The sequence below is a fragment of the Galeopterus variegatus genome, unplaced genomic scaffold (assembly GCF_000696425.1).
Source record: "Galeopterus variegatus unplaced genomic scaffold, G_variegatus-3.0.2 Scaffold73, whole genome shotgun sequence".
In the NCBI taxonomy this organism is placed as follows: Eukaryota; Metazoa; Chordata; class Mammalia; order Dermoptera; family Cynocephalidae; genus Galeopterus; species Galeopterus variegatus.
Genome location: NW_007726184.1, coordinates 568,179 through 586,127, shown reverse-complemented (window position 1 = coordinate 586,127; position 17,949 = coordinate 568,179). Strand labels below are relative to the sequence as shown.

General features: G+C 42.0%; 1 protein-coding gene across 5 annotated transcripts in view; it reads left to right on the top strand.

The window, feature by feature from the left end:
• Positions 1–9,032: 9,032 nt before the first annotated feature.
• The window catches only part of BCL2L13 (BCL2-like 13 (apoptosis facilitator)), a 91,234-nt gene continuing 82,317 nt past the window's right edge, over positions 9,033–17,949 (top strand). For 3 of the 5 annotated variants that reach the window (XR_550892.1, XR_550890.1, XM_008578182.1), the window contains exon 1: positions 9,097–9,181. The gene's annotated coding sequence lies outside the window, so the exon portion shown is untranslated. Of the gene's footprint in view, positions 9,182–11,952; positions 12,052–17,949 lie in introns of those variants that run through there. The other 2 variants (XM_008578197.1, XM_008578189.1) reach the window with 2 other exon arrangements.

Below are 17,949 nucleotides of genomic sequence, written 5' to 3'. Positions count from 1 at the left end.
CTCCAGAACCCCGACTTCCGGTTCCTGCCAGGTGACCGCGCAGTCCAGCCCCTTGAGCTTCCTCAGCCAATGGGAAGATAGCAGGGCCTGGGAAGTCCCGCCCCTCCCCGCCCTATCCTGCCCTTCCCCGACCGGGCGCCTGCGTGCGGCCTCCTCCCGAGTCCTCCAACTTCGCTCGCTGGCTCGTGACTTCAACTGAGCTGCTCTCCTGAACTGCGCGCGGGCCCTGAGGAGGAGGAGGAGGAGGGAGAGGAGAGGAGAGGAGTGCCTCCTGTACCTGAAATTAGTAGAGCTGTTTGAATCTCTACACCCTTACAGCTCTTGCATTTTTTTAAACTTTAAATATTTATCCAAAAACTTGAATTTATTATAATTTCACTCTCATTTAGGAAGCAAACTCATTAATATTTGCTTTACAAGGGGTCCTCAAAAAGTTTTCGTATTAATGTATTTTATTTTTAGAAGTTTTAGACTTACAGAAAAATTGGGCAGATAGAAGAGAGTTCCAATATAGCTTTCTTTATCTTACACACAGTTGCCCCTATTATTAACATCGTCCATTAGTATGATACATTTGTTACAATTACTTAACCAGTCATGATGTATTAACTAAAGTTCAATTTATTCCAATTTTCTTAGTTTTAAGCTAATGGACTTTTTTCTGTTCCAGGATACCACATAACATTTAGGTGTCATTGCCTTCTTAGGCTCCTCTTGGCTTAACTTTTGTCTTTGATGACCTTGATAGATTTTTTTTTTTTTTTTTGTCTTTTTTCCATGTCCGGCAACGGATCGCAACCCTCAGTGTCGCCCCCGTACCGGACCGGGACCGGCAACGGGACCGCAACCCTCGGTGTTGCCCCGGCGCCTCGCTCAGCCAGTGAGCGGGAACTGGTCCGTATGTGGGATCCAAACCCTCGGCGGGAGCGCCGCCGCGCTTCCCAAGCGGCGCACTAGCGCAGTGCGCCACCGGGCCGACCCAACCTTGATAGATTTAAGGAGCTTTTTTTTTTTTTTTTTTTAAAAGATGACCGGTAAGGGGATCTTCAGCTTTGACTTGGTGTCAGCACCATGCTCACCCAGTGAGCGAACCTGCCATCCCTATATGGGATCCGAACCCGTGGCCTTGGTGTTAGCACCAAACTCTCCCGAGTGAGCCATGGGCCGGCCCTCTAAGGAGTTTTAAGGATTACCAGTTAAGTATATTGTGGGATGCACCTGTATTGGAATTTTTCTCCTGATTAGACAGGGTTCGAGGGATGAAAATCATAGGGGTACAGTCTCTTCCATCATGTACATCAAGGGTACATGCTATCAGGATGAGTGTTTTTTTTTTCTTTTCCTTTTTGTCTTTTTTCGTGACTGGTAACGGGATCGCAACCCTCGGTGTTGCGCCCGCACCGCGCTCAACCAGTGAGCGGACTGGTCTCTATATGGGATCTGAACCCTCAGCGGGAGCGCCGCCGTGCTCCCAAGTGCCGCACTCTACTGAGTGCGCCACCGGGCCACCCCGGTATCAGAATGAGTTTTGACTGTTGATGTCAACCTCAATCGTCTGGATGAAATGGTGTTTGTCAGATTTCTCCATCATAAAGTTATTCTCTTGTCCCTCCTTTCCATACTATACTCTTTAAAAGTATGTAGTTACTATGTGAAACCCACATTTCAGGGGTGGAGTATCTACATAATTTATTTGGAAGTCTTCTGAAATAGCCCATGCATTTTTCAACATCATTCCCAGGGGCCCACTTAGAGGAAAATTAGGGCAGAAATTCCCCAGACTTATTCGCTTTGTTTTTGTTTGGATTTACTTCAAGCCTTCCCCCACCCCATCCTTTTCCCCCCAACTACAAAAGCAAAAAACTTAAAAATTCTTCATCTTTAGGGTAGACTCCTAGTAGTAGAACAATGGGTCAAATGGCACACACTTTTTTTATTAGCTTTTTATTTTGAAGAAATTTCAAACATAGTTAAATTCTAAGTATGGTACAATGAACTCCACCTAAATTCACCAATTTTTAACATTTTGCTTCATTTGCTTTATCACTTTTTTCATACACACTCATATTATTCACTTAGGAGTATACTAACATTTATAAAGCAAATGTATTTCACAGGGCCTGGTTTCCAAAGTCCTGTAGTTTCAGGTTTAACTTAACTTTTTATTTTTTTTAATTTTATTTTTTTATTATTTTTATTTTTATTTTTTTGACCAGTAAGGGGATTGCAACCCTCTGCATGGTGTGTTCTGCACCATGCTCAGCCAGTGAGTGCACCAGCCATCCCTATATAGGATCTGAACCCGCGGCCTCGGCGTTACCAGCACCACACTCTCCCAAGTGAGCCATGGGGCTGGCCCTAACCTAACTTTTAAAAATTACATATAGAAATGTTAACCTTGCAAAAGACAGGAAACTTTCCCCAGGCTAAAGTCTCTGATATAGGTAAAGAATTATAACACTGCAAAATTGTTGGCTCAAGGACAGACGTCCTTGGAGCAGGTTAACCTACTGATTGATATGTTAAGAAAGTTGCTTTATTGTTATGTAAAAATACTGAGGAAACTGCTGTAGGACAACACAGTATTTGCTAAGAACAAGCTTTTATTGGTAGATTGACTTAACCTTTTGCAACTTGTATTCATGGAATGTCACTTTATTTCACTGATGTTACCAGCTTCTATTGTTAAATTATACTTAGCCCTAACTCCACCTGTTTTCCTTTTCTGTAACTTTCTGGCCTGGAGAATAAATACTGAGACAGAACCCCAGTTCAGGGCTAATTTCCTGAGGAGGAATGCCTCTCTCTTGAGGGTTCCAGGAAATTAACCCCTTCGGGGTGTCTCACTGCTCAGAAGAGATGGGCTTTGAGTAATCCTTTTTTGCATCTCCGTCACCCCGTGTGAGGCAAAGCAACAATTCACGATTATTTCAGTGTGTGTAATAAGAACAAGTATGTACATTGATCAAATTCAGGAAACCTAATGTTGGTAGAATACTATTATCTAATCCATATTCAAATTTTGTCATGTCCCACTAATGTCCTTTATAGCAATTTTTTTTTCCTGATCCAGGATTCAATCCAAGACCACTTACTGCATTAGTTATTGTGTCTTTTTAGTCTCTTTTAATATGGAATAGTTCCTCAGAGTTGTCTTTGACTATCCTTTCCTGATAATGACATTTTTAAAGAGTACAGGTCAGTTGTAGAAAGTCCCTCACTTTGATTTTGTTAGTTTCCTCATAATTAGATTCAGCTTATGCATGGAGTACTGCATGTGTGATATTGTGTCCTCAGTGCATCACATCAGAAAGCACACGATGTCAGTTTGTCCTTTTTTTTTTTTTAATATGGAATGCTTCATGAATTTGCATGTCATCCTTGTGCACAGGCCATGCTAATCTTCTCTGTATTGTCCTAATTTTAGTATATGTGCTGCTGAAGTGAGCACATTTTTTTTTGCTTGTTTGGTGGCTGGCTGGTACAGGGATCCGAATCCTTGACCTTGGTGTTAGAACACTGTGCTCTAACTGACTGAGCTAACCAGCCAGCCCTCAGTTTGTCCTTTTAATGGGGACAGTATACACATTCTTAAGGCTCTTAATACATGCTGCTAAATTGTTTTCCAGCTGTACTAGTAGTGTACAATGTTCCTTATAGTGGGTGACAGATTGGTACACATATTTGAGAAAACTGGTAATGTTGGGTAAGGGAGGGATTTAGCTATGGAACAGTAAAACTAACAGGGCAACAGAAATCCATGCAATCGACCTTAAGTTGATCAGTATTCTTTTTTTTTTTTTTTTGAGACTGGCCACACTGTGCTCAGCCAGTGAGCACAGCGGCCATCCCTATATAGGATCCGAACCCGCAGCGGGAGCGCTGCCGCACTCTCCTGAGTGCGCCACGGGCTCGGCCCAACTTGATCAGTATTCTAATCAACTGAGCTAATCCAGATGACAGGATTGTTTGTTTAATTTTGTTAATTTTTGCATTAATAGCTTCATTCTTCATAATCCCAGGAGACAGATTCCAGGATTTGCCTCCCTCTAGAATCTGTAGGCTAGGATGAGGTGGTATTAACTCATTTGGATTACAATACTTCCTCTCATTTATATTTACAAATTTCTACAAATGACAGGGAGTGAGAACAGCAATCTAATGTCACATGTCAAATTGTTTATGAAATTAATGTCCAGAATAGGTGTAGCACTGTTCGTATCAACTGGCTTTTATTTTATGGAAAAAAGTGTAATGATCTTTATGATTTATTTACTATTATTTTGAGACATTAGAAAATATAGAAAAGTATGGGCCGGCCCGGTGGCGCACTGGATAGTGCGCCGCTTGGGAAGCGCGGCGGCGCTCCCGCCCGAGGGTTCGGATCCCACATACAGACCGGTTCCCGCTCACTGGCTGAGCGAGGCGCGGGAGCAACACCGAGGGTTGCGATCCCGTTGCCGGTCCCCGGTCCGGTACGGGGGCAACACTGAGGGTTGCGATCCGTTGCCGGACACGGAAAAAGACAAAAAAAGACAAAAAAAAAAAAAAAAAGAAAATATAGAAAAGTACAAAGAATAATTCAAATATTCATGTACCATGTACCACTACCAAAAACTGGCAATTAACATTTGTCACATTTACTTTTTTTTTCCTATTTATTTATTGGCAGCTGGGTGGTATGCAGATCCTAACCCTTGACTTTCGTAACATTTAAGACTTCATTTTAAAAATAAGTCATATTACAGACATAGTTAATATCCCTTTTGGTGCAGCCCCCCTCCCACACCACCACATGTTAATGCTGTTTAAAACTACATTTTCTACAGTGTTTTGCTGATTCACCAATGAGCAGGCCAAGTCTTGTCTGATGAGAATGTGGTAAGCTTGACAGTGAAAAAATTATTAGGAGTACATGGAAAGATTAACCAATTGGTAGTTTTCCAAATCCACTTTTCTCCTATACTAGCTTAGGTCTTGTGGAGAAACTTTAGTTGAAAAAGATTTTCAGGTAAGTTCCAAAAGAATTCCACTCCTAGATAAACAAAGAGAAGGTCTATGTGCTCATTCTCTCACCTATTCCCAGGCTGGTTTAACTAGAGACTGACTAGCTAACTTTTGAGTTTCTCTGCTGAGGACAACGAGCGAAAGACTTTAAATGTTGGGGAGTTAATTTGAAAAGGAAAAAAACAAATTATAGCTGAAAATAGTAACTTTAGGTGCCCACATTTTTTGCCCCTTTCCAACCAAATTTCCACACAGCAGAGTGATTTAAAACCTGGATGGTAGGGCCAGACCGTGGTTCACTTGGGAGAATGTGGTGCTGATAACACTAAGGCCATGGGTTCAGATCCCTATACAGGGATGGCCGGTTAGCTCACTTGGAGAGCGTGGTGCTGACAACACCAAGTCAAGGGTTAAGATCCCCTTACCGGTCATCTTTTTTAAAAAAACCTGGATGGTGTCAAGTCACTCTAGTTAGAACTGTCTGGTGGCTTCCATTTGCTGGTGAGCGCCATCCACAGTTGCCTCTGTGACCAGGGCAGAACTGGCCCTGCTCACCCTCTGCCCTTCACTCACTACCCAGAGCTTCGCTGGTTTCCTTTCAGTTCCCAGAAGACACCAAGCTTTCTGCCTGAGAAGTTCTTTTTCTCCATTTATCCCTTAGCCTGTTTTTCATTCTTTAGGTCTCAACTTAAAATATCCCTCCTCCGGAAAGCTTTTCCTGACCACCCTTTTACTTTATTCTATTCCCTTGTTTATTTCGGGACATGCCACAACATTTAAATTACTTTGTTTTTTTCTGCTTTCATCTCTTTTTCTGGTTTTCCAACTAAGATGTCAGCCTCATGATAGGGACCATGTCTGACCTACCAATCATTGTTTTTGTCAGCATCCAGCACACTGCCTGGTAAGCAGTAGGCATTCAATAAACAACTGGTGAATGGGAATGAACAAAATGACTACAGTCCAGAGTTCAGACTCTACAATGACATGATGCTCTAAGCTAGAACTCTCTACCACCCATTAAAATCTGTCAGAAACACAAACGAAACCCACAAACTGCTGTGATTAAAGTCAAATAATTTCTCTAAAAGGACTATATTATTTACACCGCTTGCTGAAAAGACTATCTCTTTCTCCATAGAATTGCAACAGCATCTCTGTTGAAAATCAGTTGACTATTCTGTACTTTCTATTCTGTTCCATTGGCCTAAATGTATATTTTTATAGTGTGCATTCACAAAATAAAAAAGGAAAAAAAAGCAAACCTGAAACTGAAAGCAATCTGAAAGATATGAACCTAACCATATATCAAATTGGTAACATAACTACACAGAAAATGAATTATTTCGTAAAAGTTGATGAAGTAACTTTGTCAGATCCAGACAAAATAGCGCCAGGAACGGCACGAAGAAGGGGGACTCATGCTTGCTTGTCTAAGAACTATTTCCAAGGACTTTTCTAAAACTCATCAGAAGGTATGCACATGTTTCCGTGACAAGGTTTATCACTAGACATTCTCTTTTTTTTTTTTTTTAACATGGCCATGAAAATATTCCATAGACATTCTTTAGAACTGAAGCAGGGCTGGCCAGCTAGCGCAGTTGGTTAGAGTGCAGCTTTGTAACACCAAGGGCATGGTAGGGGTCCTCTGACCAGCCAGCCGCAAAAAGAAAAAAAAAAAAAAAAAAAAAAAAAAGGCAGTAAAAGACGCTCCAAGAAGAATCCAGCCCAGTAACAGCATCTCAACCAATGAACTGAAAGGTCTAACTTTGACTCTCCAAACCTAATGAACTCTGTTTCCAAGCAGCCTATGTGAACCTCTCCCTCTTTGCTAATAAAAGCTTTCTCTTACCTTTCCCACACCAAATTCATTTGTGACTCGCCATGATATGCATTCCAGATTACAATCCCATTTTCTACTCCTGAATAAAGTCAACATATTTTGAAACATTTTTCTCTAATGTGTTTTTCTAGGTTAACAATTTCATGTGACTTTTTTGGAAAAGTGTTTTTTTGAGATAAAATTTGCCTGCAGTGAACTGCACTGACTTTAAAAGTACAATTAGGTCGGGCCGGTCCTTGGCTCACTCGGTAGAGTGCGGTGCCGATAATACCAAGGGCGCGGGTTTGGATCCTATATAGGGATGGCTGGTTTGCTCACTGGCTGAGCGTGGTGCTGACAACACCAAGCCAAGGGTTAAGATCCCCTTACCAGTCATCTTTATATAGGAAAAAAAAAATAAAAAGTACAATTAGGTGAGTTTTGGTAACTATATATACCTGTGTGATCAACAATCAAGATACAGAATATTTTCATCACCCCAGAAAGTTCCCTCCTGACCCTTTCCAGTCAATCCCATACTCCCTCCCCACAAGCAATACTGTGCTGATGTCTATCAGCATATTAATTTTGCCTGTTCTTGAAATTCATATAAATGGAATCACACAGTATGTACATTTTTTGTGTCTGGCTTCTTTCACTCCACACAATGTTTTTGAGATTAATCTATATTATCATGTATATCAATGGTTCATTTTTGTTTTATTGCTGAATAATTTCCATTGTATGAATATACCTCAAAAAGCCAATGTCATAAAACTAAGGACTAGGTCAACACCAATGTCAAGGGGCCCTACTGGCCAGCTGCAAAAAAAAAAAAAAAAAAAAAAAAAAAAAAAATTAAAGACTAGGAGACTCATAAAAGATGTAACAACCAAAAGCAGTGCATGAACTTAGATTAGATCCTGGCTTTAAAAACAAACAGAAACAAAAAAACCCTTAAAAAACTATAAAAGACAATAGGGGATATTAAAATATAGACTGGTTATTGGGCACTATTAGGGAATTCTTAGTTTTCTTAGCTCACTATGCCTTTCCTTTGCAAATCTCTAAAATTCTCTACTAATGATAGCACCATTTCCTCAGTCACTCAGGCTAAAGACTCCTGTGACACCACCCCCATATCAGTTCAGGTTCTATCACTTCTTTTTTAAGAGCTTTATTAAGATATAGATCACATACAATTCATATAGAGTACAATTAAATGATTTTCAGTATATACACAGTTATGCAACCAGCACTCCAATCAATTTTAGGGCATTTTCATCACCTCGAAAGGAAACCCTGTACTCACTAGCAGCCACTCCCCATCAGGCTTTTTTTTTTTTTTTTTTTAAATCGCTTCTGATCTGGCTCCTTACAAAGCCTTCTAACTCCTTATCTTCAACGCTCTTCTTGTCCCAATTCACCTCCCGTACATACACCATGCACTATTTGACCTCCCTAAAGCATAAATACCCTGTCGTCTAGATACCTTCAGTGACTCCTCTAAAGGATGTTTAGACTCAAGTAAACAAACACCCATGAACACCAATGGTATTTATTCCAGGCACCGTACTACGTGCCGGGAACAAAAATGGATTATCATTGCAAAAGTTCCTTCATCGCCACAGCGGCTCTGGTCAGGCAGTTCCCTCCGCCTAGAATGACCTCTGTACCCAGCCCCGCCCCCACCCCCAGAAATCTTTCTCAACCTTTAAGGACCATCTTCCCCGACAAGTGGCAGCCAACCCAGCAGCTCTCGTGACTATCATGACACTTATTTAACGCGCTCGCTTGCACACACTTGAAAGCCAATGCATGTTCGTACAATTAAAATAGGAGGGTACTTCAAAAAGGTCATGGGAAGATTCGGATCATCTTTTAATTCTATTCCCACCAACTTTTTGAAGTTCCCTCGTCTTCGGTGGGTGCAACGATGTCTCATTTCTGGAGTCGCCGGCCTTTGTCCCTGCACAGACATTGGCTCGTCAGAACCCCACCTCTTCCCCTCCGAGCGACCAGCGACCAGAAGTGGTGAGGAAGAGGGAAACTCCAGGAGGGGTCGGCCCTTAGGGTCACTTCTGCGCGAAGAGACCTCCAGGCCTCGATGGTCGGTGCTTCCGCTCCGGGTGCCGGCACCGCCCCCTTCCGGCGCCCGTCGCGCCCCGCCCCTCCCCGCCCCGACGCCGGCGGTGACGGAGGCACGCCAGGGTGACCTCACCCTCCAACATGGCGGCGGCGGTAGATTAGGGCTGCGGGTCGGAGCAGCCGCCGCCGCTGGGGGACCTTGTTGGAAGCTACTGCCGCCGCTGCCGCCTCTTCAATCTCTTCGGGGGCAGGGGCCGGGGCCAGGTGAGGGGAGTGGGGTTGCGAGCAGACAGAGCTGGGTGAGGAGGCGGTTTTCACCTGGGTAGAAACTGTCCGGGGACCGTGCCAAGCCACCGAGCCCCAGCCGGGCCGACGACGCGTGAGTGTGCGTGGGAAAGAGTGTGCGGCGGCGCCCGCTCGCCCGGCGCGCTCGGAGCCGGGCCCTGTCCGTCCAGCCGGACCGGGCCTGCGTGCCCGGCGCGGACCGCAGCAGGGCTCCTCTGGTGGGCGCCCGAGACGAGGCATTCGGCCTCTTCTCGAGCCTGCCCTGCGGATAGCTCCACATGGAAAACCCGGGTCCATTTTTAGGGCCGGACTGGGGAACGTGGACTTCTTTTTGGTCGAGAAAAAGGTTTTCATGGGATTCACTTAAGACGATTATAGGTTAGCTTTGCCAGTTCTAGCAGTTACTTCTCACAAGTCGTTAGAAAACTTAAGTTTCTTAGCCTTAATTCACTGCTGTTTTGACACCCATAATTGTTATTTTATTTTTTTCAGAAAAACCTGGGTTACCCTTGGAGGCAGTACAGTTCACACTTAGTCGTTTTTTCCTTTGATTTTGTCCTCAACGTCCTAAAGAGATCCCGAGTATCTTGTCTTCCTAACCGCCTGTGAGGAAGAGCTAGACTTCTTGAGTTGAGGCTTAACCTAGGCTTGAAAATCCCACGGGTCTGGCCAGTTGTTCACTTGCTCTTGACCGATAGCTGTGTTCAGCTCTTAACCACTCCCACTGTGTTTATCCAAAATAGCTATCTCACTGTTTCTATTTAGAAGTTTTGAGCTAAGCTGATAGTCCCCTCACCCCTTTTTTTGTTTATGATGCAAAACAAAACAATCTTTTTGCGAAATTGTCAGATTTTCCCTGGAGGCTTAGTGTAAACCAGAACGCTGCTCTTTGCTCTGACTTGTTGTGTGACCTTGGATGAGTTGCCACACCCTTCAGACACTTTTCTTTTTTTTAACCCCCCCGAACCCCCCCCCCCCGAAAATTAAGCAAGTGTTTGTGTGGGTAGTAGGTAGTGAACTGCTTAGACTTTGACCTTGGATGAGTTGCCCCCCCCTTCAGACCCTTTTCTTTTTTTTAACCCCCCCGAACCCCCCCCCCCCGAAAATTAAGCAAGTGTTTGTGTGGGTAGTAGGTAGTGAACTGCTTAGACTTCATATACACAGTTGGATAAATGTACCCTACACAATTGTATCTGCAAATTGAAAATACTTAAGCCATTATGAAATATTTTTCGTTTAGTAATAGGCATTTAAAGATTTCGAAAATTCTTTTGCTGTCTTTTTTTTTGGGCGGCTGGCCTCTATGGGGATCCGAACCCTTGACATTGGTGTTATAATACCGCACTCTAACCAACTGAACTAAGCTGCTAGCCCCCACTTTTACTCTGAAGAGTACCTACCAGTATGCAGTTGGTTAAGTATTTTTTTCAAATGGCTCATTTTCTTATGTGGAGCAGTGTACTCCAGTAATTGAAGTCATTTGGAGGATGTGTAAAGTTGAGTCCAACCAGTTTTGGAGAAAAAAAATGTGCTCACTAGCACATAATTTAATAAATACCTGTTAAATATCATATACATTAAGTTTTCAGGACAAATAATTTGCAACAATAATCATTTTTAAAATATTTTTTCTTATGAAATATTTTAAACATACAAAAGACATTTTGAAACAATACCTAGTTCTGCCATCCTGCTTTTATCATTATTTTTCAGACATGAATTTGATTCATATCTTATTTTAAATAAATGGTCAGTACCAGTTCTTGTTTAATATATATTACAGAGTTGGAGGGTGCTATTTTCAGAGTAGCTGATTATTTAATATCTTTAGAGATAATAATTAACATACCATACAACTCACCGATTTAAGTGTAATTCACAGAGTTGGTGCAACAATCACCCCAAAAAGAAACACATACCTATTAGCAGTCATTCTTTATTCCCTCTCATCCCCCGCCCCCAGGCAACCACTAACTACTTTCTGTATCTATAGGTTTGCATATTCTCGATATTTTATATAAATGGAATCATATAATATGTGGTCTTTTGTGAATGGCTTTCACTCAGCATGATGTTTTCAGAGTTCATACATGTCGTAGCATGCCTTTTTATGGCCACATAATATTCCAGTATATGGACATACCAGATTTTTAAAAATCTGTTCGTCAGTTGAAGGGGAGTTATTTCCACTTTTTGGCTGTTGTATATAATGCTGCTTTGAACATTCATGTGCAAGTTTTTGTGTAGATGTGCTTCCATTTCTCTCTGGCATCATACGTAGAAGTGGAGCAGAGTAACTAAATTTTATGTCTCCCTTTTACACAAGCTATGTACACGTACATGGGAAGCCTAGTTAACTTATTGTGAAAGTCGTATTGTGGGGAGGGGGGTGTGAGAATGAGGCATTCCTCTGTGAGTTGGCACGTCTGTGAATGCGACTGCTTAGAGAAAATACTTTTGGGCAGCTCTTTTTTTTTTTTTTTTTTTTTTTTTTTTTTTTTTTTTTTCCTTTTCTCCGTGTCCGGCTACGGATCGCAACCTTCAGTGTTGCCCCCGTACCGGACCGGGGACCGGCAACGGGATCGCAAGCCTCGGTGTTGCTCCCGCGCCTCGCTCAACCAGTGAGCGGGAACCGGTCTATACGTGGGATCCGAACCCTCGGACGGGAGCGCCGCCGCGCTTCCCAAGCGGCGCACTATCCAGTGCGCCACTGGGCCGGCCCTGGGCAGCTCTTAACACAAGATTGGACTAGAGTGTTTCAATTAGGCATTGTAAAGGGATAGTCTACACTAGAATACTAGTGTCTACTGAGTTTCAAGAATGGCACCTTGCTCAGTTGCATTCTTCAGGTGGGTGAATTTTCACAATTTCTCTATTTTTATTAGGATTATTTTATTGTACTTCTTTTTGAGAAAGCTTAGAATTCATTAGGAGCTAATAAAGCATGAGTTAAAAATACTGTTGTTGGACTTCATGATAATTTGTGGAACTTAAAAAAAATTTCCTATCAAAGCCACCAGTGAGTCTTGAAATGAAAGATCTGATAGCCATGAAACTGTTAATGTTTAAAATTCCCGATTTTTGATGTGTGACTGAGTTATCTGTGAATTTTTATTTTTTCTTTATTAACTGGGATTATAGATGTGTTCAACTCTGTATCACTAGAGTATTTAACAATCTTTTTTTTTTTTTTTTTTATTTTAAAAGATGACCGGTAAGGGGATCTCAACCCTTGACTTGGTGTTGTCAGCACCACGCTCAACCAGTGAGCTAACCGGCCATCCCTACATGGGATCCGAACCCGTGGCCTTGGTGTTATCAGCACCGCACTCTACCGAGTGAGCCACGGGCCGGCCCGAGTATTTAACAATCTTATTACGTTTTAACTTTATTTTAGTGGAAAGGAATGGCCTAAAAACAAAGGGTTCCTGAAATAACTTAATTAAAATATGTTAAATTGTAAGGTGTTTCTATTATTGGTTCTGTGAGGTTAAAAAATACAGTATAGGTATGATATTCTTTCATAATTAGTATGTTTGAGGTGGGTGCTAGAAATTTCTATTTTTAACAAGCATCCAACTGATTATTATGAGACAAGTTTGGATATAAATAGAAAAGACTCATGTTGCTGCAGATATGCTTTCGATAGGAATTTATAATAGGGTTTAATAGTTGCTGCATTCCTTTTGATTATAGTTCATAAAATGTGCCTAATTCCTGCAGTATAATCAGTGCTAGTGTCTTGGAATTTGCACTAGTACTCATAATAGAAATTTGTTTTTCTGAAAAAAAAAATCATGTATTGTAGAATTGTGGCTATTACATTTGTTACTGAGGGATCATGGATGTTTTATTTGTGTCTGGTTTGGAGATGCCACCGAATAAATGTAGAAACACAGGATTAAGTTACTTTAAGCTTCCTCAGGCTGTCTGTCTGGCTGATAACTACTTGCTACTTAATAGACGAACAAACTGTGTAAAGCAGGGTGACATAAATATGTTCAGTAGTTTGAGTTGTGCAAAAGATAGGAGAGTTGTGCAAAAGATAGGAGTTTTTGTGTTTAAGATCGTGCACATATTTTTTTTTTTTTTTGTCTTTTATCTTTTTCCGTGTCCGGCAACGGATCGCAACCCTCAGTGTTGCCCCCGTACCGGACCGGGGACCGGCAACGGGATTGCAACCCTCGGTGCTGCTCCCGCGCCTTGCTCAGCCAGTGAGCAGGAACCGGTCTGTACGTGGGATCCGAACCCTCGGGCGGGAGCGCCGCCGCGCTTCCCAAGCGGCGCACTTATCCAGTGCGCCACCGGGCCGGCCCCAAGATCATGCACATATTTAATCACTTCTTGATATCAAGATCAATTGTACCTAATTTGAATTCTTTTTTCTCCCCACCTCTACCCCCTAATTTGAATCCTAAAAGGACCTAGTAGATAAAATTTAAAGAGTAAAAGTACCTGTTTCCCTCTCCTCATTTAAAAGGAAGCTTGAAATACCTGTTTTTTAGATATGAAGTATACTCTGTGTTGGTGAGGCAGTAGTGAGATGGACCTGAGCATTGTCCCTTGCTTCCAGGAAAGCTTTGGGTGGTAGTTCCAGATCATGTTTACCTTTTATCCAAATTGACAAATTTGCTTCTTTCAGTATTCTGGGTGTCTGATATTAGGGAAACAACCTTGTTTTTCTGCCATTTCTTCCCCTATTATCGGTGTTAGTGTTTTCATCTGTGCATTCCTCTTACCCAGTACATTGCCTGGCATGTAGTAAATGTGTGTTGACTGAATGCGTATGAAGGCTAAGAGGAAGAGAAGAGTTTATAACTAATTACGTGGTTGCACTGTTAACTGGCTGTATGATTTTAGGCAAATAAATTGTCTGTTCTTGTTTCTTCATTTGTAAAATTGAGACTATTACCTTTTCATTCAAGCATTCTGTGACACCACACGGAAAAATGCTTTAGAAATAAATGTTGCGGGCCGGCCTGGTGGCGCACTGGAGAGTGCGCCGCTTGGGAGTGTGGCGGCGCTCCCGCCGAGGGTTCGGATCCCATGTGGAGACCAGTTCCCGCTCACTGGCTGAGTGCGGTGCGGGCGCAACACCGAGGGTTGCGATCCCGTTGCTGGTCCCTGGTACGGGCGCGACACCAAGGGTTGCGATCCTGTTACCGGTCAGTAAAAAAGACAAAAAGGAAAAAAAAAAAGAAATAAATGTTGCATGCAGATGTAATCTATTTATGATGTTTGTTAGAAATACAAGAGCCCCTAGTGTAGTATGCTGATTAGGCACTACAGAATGTTACAAAGAAAGTGGGTATTTTCTCTTCCCAGAATACCCTTAGAGACATGACCCTGTAGTAGTCCTGTGGAGTTTACAGTTGGCATATTCTCAATGCCTTTGCCCTATAATTTAATACAAATGCACTAGTTATATAATAGTGTTTCTGGGATCCGTCTGCCCCACACTTAATCACAGGCCTAAATGAGCTACTTCGTTGCTACACAACTGGAAATTGAAGCTAAATTAGAAGTTGGATGGGTATTTTATACTGCAGGTCTGGTATGTTTATAACTACGATGCCAAATACACTTTTTTCCCCCCAAAATCTTGGTGGCTGAGTGGTATGGGGACCCAAACCCTTGACCTTGGTGTTGTAACACCACACTCTAACCAACTGAGCTAACCAGCCAGCCTCAAATAATACATTTAAAGTCTAAAAACTGCATACTGAATTTAAATGAATAATACACAATATAACCATTCACCGAATATATAGATGTATAAGCATTAATGTTACTGAAACCCCAGAGGTACGATTGCTTGCCGCTCAATAGTCAATAATTGAGGGACAAGTGTTGGCATAAGGAAAGGTATCCTTTAATCAGGAAGCCAGCGGCCTGGGACGATGGTGGACTATGTCTCAAAGACAATCTCTGTTTCTCCCAGGTTTGCCAGAGAGTTTTATAGAGGTCTGGGGTGGGAAGTTGATTCATGGTGACCAAGCAGGGATGTGCAGATGTGCTTCAGTGTTTCAGATAATTGTCAAGGGACTTCCCAGGTGGGAATTGACCAGTATCATACTTCATTCTCTGTGGTTTCAGTTCCTGTTATCCTCAAATAAGATAAGGTTAGTAAGCTAGTAAAGAATGGCCATCTGGGTTAATAATTTTCTCTCTAGTTATTTGTATACAATGTGAGAGCAAGAGTCATTGTGTTTTGGCAATTAGCTGTAGGCTGTGTGGTTTGGGTTAAAGGAGAGAACAAGTTTTTAAATTCAAAGGCTTAACAAAATGGAGTCACTTCTATTCAGGTTGTTACATTACCATATATGCTAGAGCTAAAGACTTTATTACAAATAGGTTGGTGAGTGTGGAAGGTGGAAAATGATGAAATCCATGGTTAAGATTGCTTTTCTAATTAGGCAGTTGGGTTTTGTAATAAATTCAAAGAGCATTGTGCTAATATCAAGTTTGGAAACTTGGTGAACTATGCCTTGTGTGTGGCATCTGGGTTGGGGAATGACTAAGTGTCTTTAGTGATGGGCATTCTTGATAAATACAAGAAATTTGAATAAAACAAATGAGAGAACGTCAGTTTTTTATTTAAAGCATTTTTCAAAGTGTAAGTCCTTTTTTATTCGTTACCAAAGAGCTACTGAGCCTTTTTAAAGCTTAAATTGTTGCTGATGTCATCAGTTCTCCCCCATCTCTTTTGGAACTCTGCTTCGTAGTGTATTCCTTGCTCTCCTTGTAGGCTCCTGCTCCACTGAGTGTAAACATGCTTAAGTCTCCTTCATTGTGTACAAAGACAAAACAAAACAAATGAACTCTCCCAAGCCTTTGTCTCTCTTCATCCTCCATTTATTTCTTCCCTCCAAACCAAATTCTTTCTTTGAAAGAATAGACAAAAATTCACTTTCTCTATTTTACTTCCCATTCACTCTTCAGATCCCTGCCTTCCACCATTGCCATTGCCCCTGCCAGTCAAACCAGACTGCCAGAGCTCATGGATGACTTCCTAATGCCCGAATCCAGTTGACGCTTCTCACTTTTGTTCTTCTTGACATGTCGTTATATTTCACACATCTGTTCACTACCTACTTATTGAAGTGCCTCCCTTACTTCTATGACCACACTCTCCTGGTTTTCTTTCTACCTCTCTGACAGTTCCAGCCTAGAATAAGAGGTCTCCTTTGCTGGCTTTTCATCTTTTGGCCAACTCTTAAATTTTTTTTGCCCTGAATTTTACCATGATTCTTTTTAAGATTATACAGGTATTTCTTGACATATTTTTTAATCCATGTCTCCATGTCTCCTTTATCAAAAGGAAATAAATAAACATTTCCCTAGCTCTCATTCTGGTGGTGATGGTGGTGGCCGGATGGAGGGAAGGGAGGGTGTGAGTGTGAGTGTGTGTGTGTGTGTGTTCCTCTGTGTGTGTGTGTTTTCTCTTCTGCCTGATGAATGGAGAAAGAGAGTGTGTGTGTGTGTGTGTGTGTGTTGTGTGTGTGTGTGTGCGCGCGCGTGCGCGTGCCCTGGCAGAGAAGAGTTACTGAGCTTTACTTTCTTTTCTTCTTTTTTCTTTTTTTATCTTTTTTCGTGTCCGGCAACGGATTGCAACCCTCAGTGTCGCACCCGTACCGGACCGGGACCGGCAACGGGATCGCAACCCTCGGTGTCGCGTCCGCTCCTCGTTCAGCCAGTGAGTGGGAACCGGTCTGTATGTGGGATCCGAACCCTCGGCGGGAGCGCCGCCGCACTCCCAAGCGGCGCACTGTAGCAGTGCGCCACCGGGCCGGCCCACTGAGCTTTACTTTCTATACTTGGTAATCTGAAAACAATAGGTGATTTTCCTTTTCCAAATATGAAACTGTATGTTGAGTATGCTTTTTCAAACATTATTTCCCCTCTTCTCCCTTCCCATTGGAAATCATTGCTCTCTGTTCATTCTTCTTACGTAATGTTATTGACTTGCATCTGTACAGAGTGTTTAGAATTTTGTCTCCCGTCCAGACTTCTTTCTGAGTTTGACTTGTATGTCCAGCTGCTTGTTGTACATCTCCACCTGGGCAACCCATACATAGTTTAAAATTCAGTATAGGTGCTGCTCGAATTATGATGGGGTTACATCCCGGTAAACTTATCATAAGCTGAAAACGTTGTAATCTGAAAATGCACTTAATAATCCTAACCTACTGAACATCATAGCTTCGCCTAGCCTACCTTAAACTTGCACAGAACACTTACATTGCCTACAGTTGGGCAAAATCATCTAACACAAAGCCAATTCTATAATAGTGTTGAATATCTCATGTAATTTATTGAATACGGGACTGAAAATGAAAATGGAATGGTTGTGTGAGTACAATTTCTACTGAGTACATATTGCTTTCGCACCTTCATAAAGTGAAAAACATCATAAGTCATACCATTGTAACTTGGGGACCTCTTTACATCCCAAAGTAAACTCATCTTTTTCCCCCAAACCAGCTCTTTCTATATTATCTAGTTTGAGAAATAGGAATATCGCTTTCCCTATAGCTTCCTAAATTACTCTCTAATTGAGTTAATTAACAAATCTTTGAATTCTTACCCTTTTTCCTATTAATCTCCCTCCCCTTTTCAGTGTTTCTTTGCTAGTTAATGCCTTCATACATCTCTTTAGATTTTTCCAGTATTCCCCTAACTTGTCTCCTTGCCTCCTTGCCTCCAGTCTCCATTCTATCTTCCACACGACCTCTGGGATGACTTTT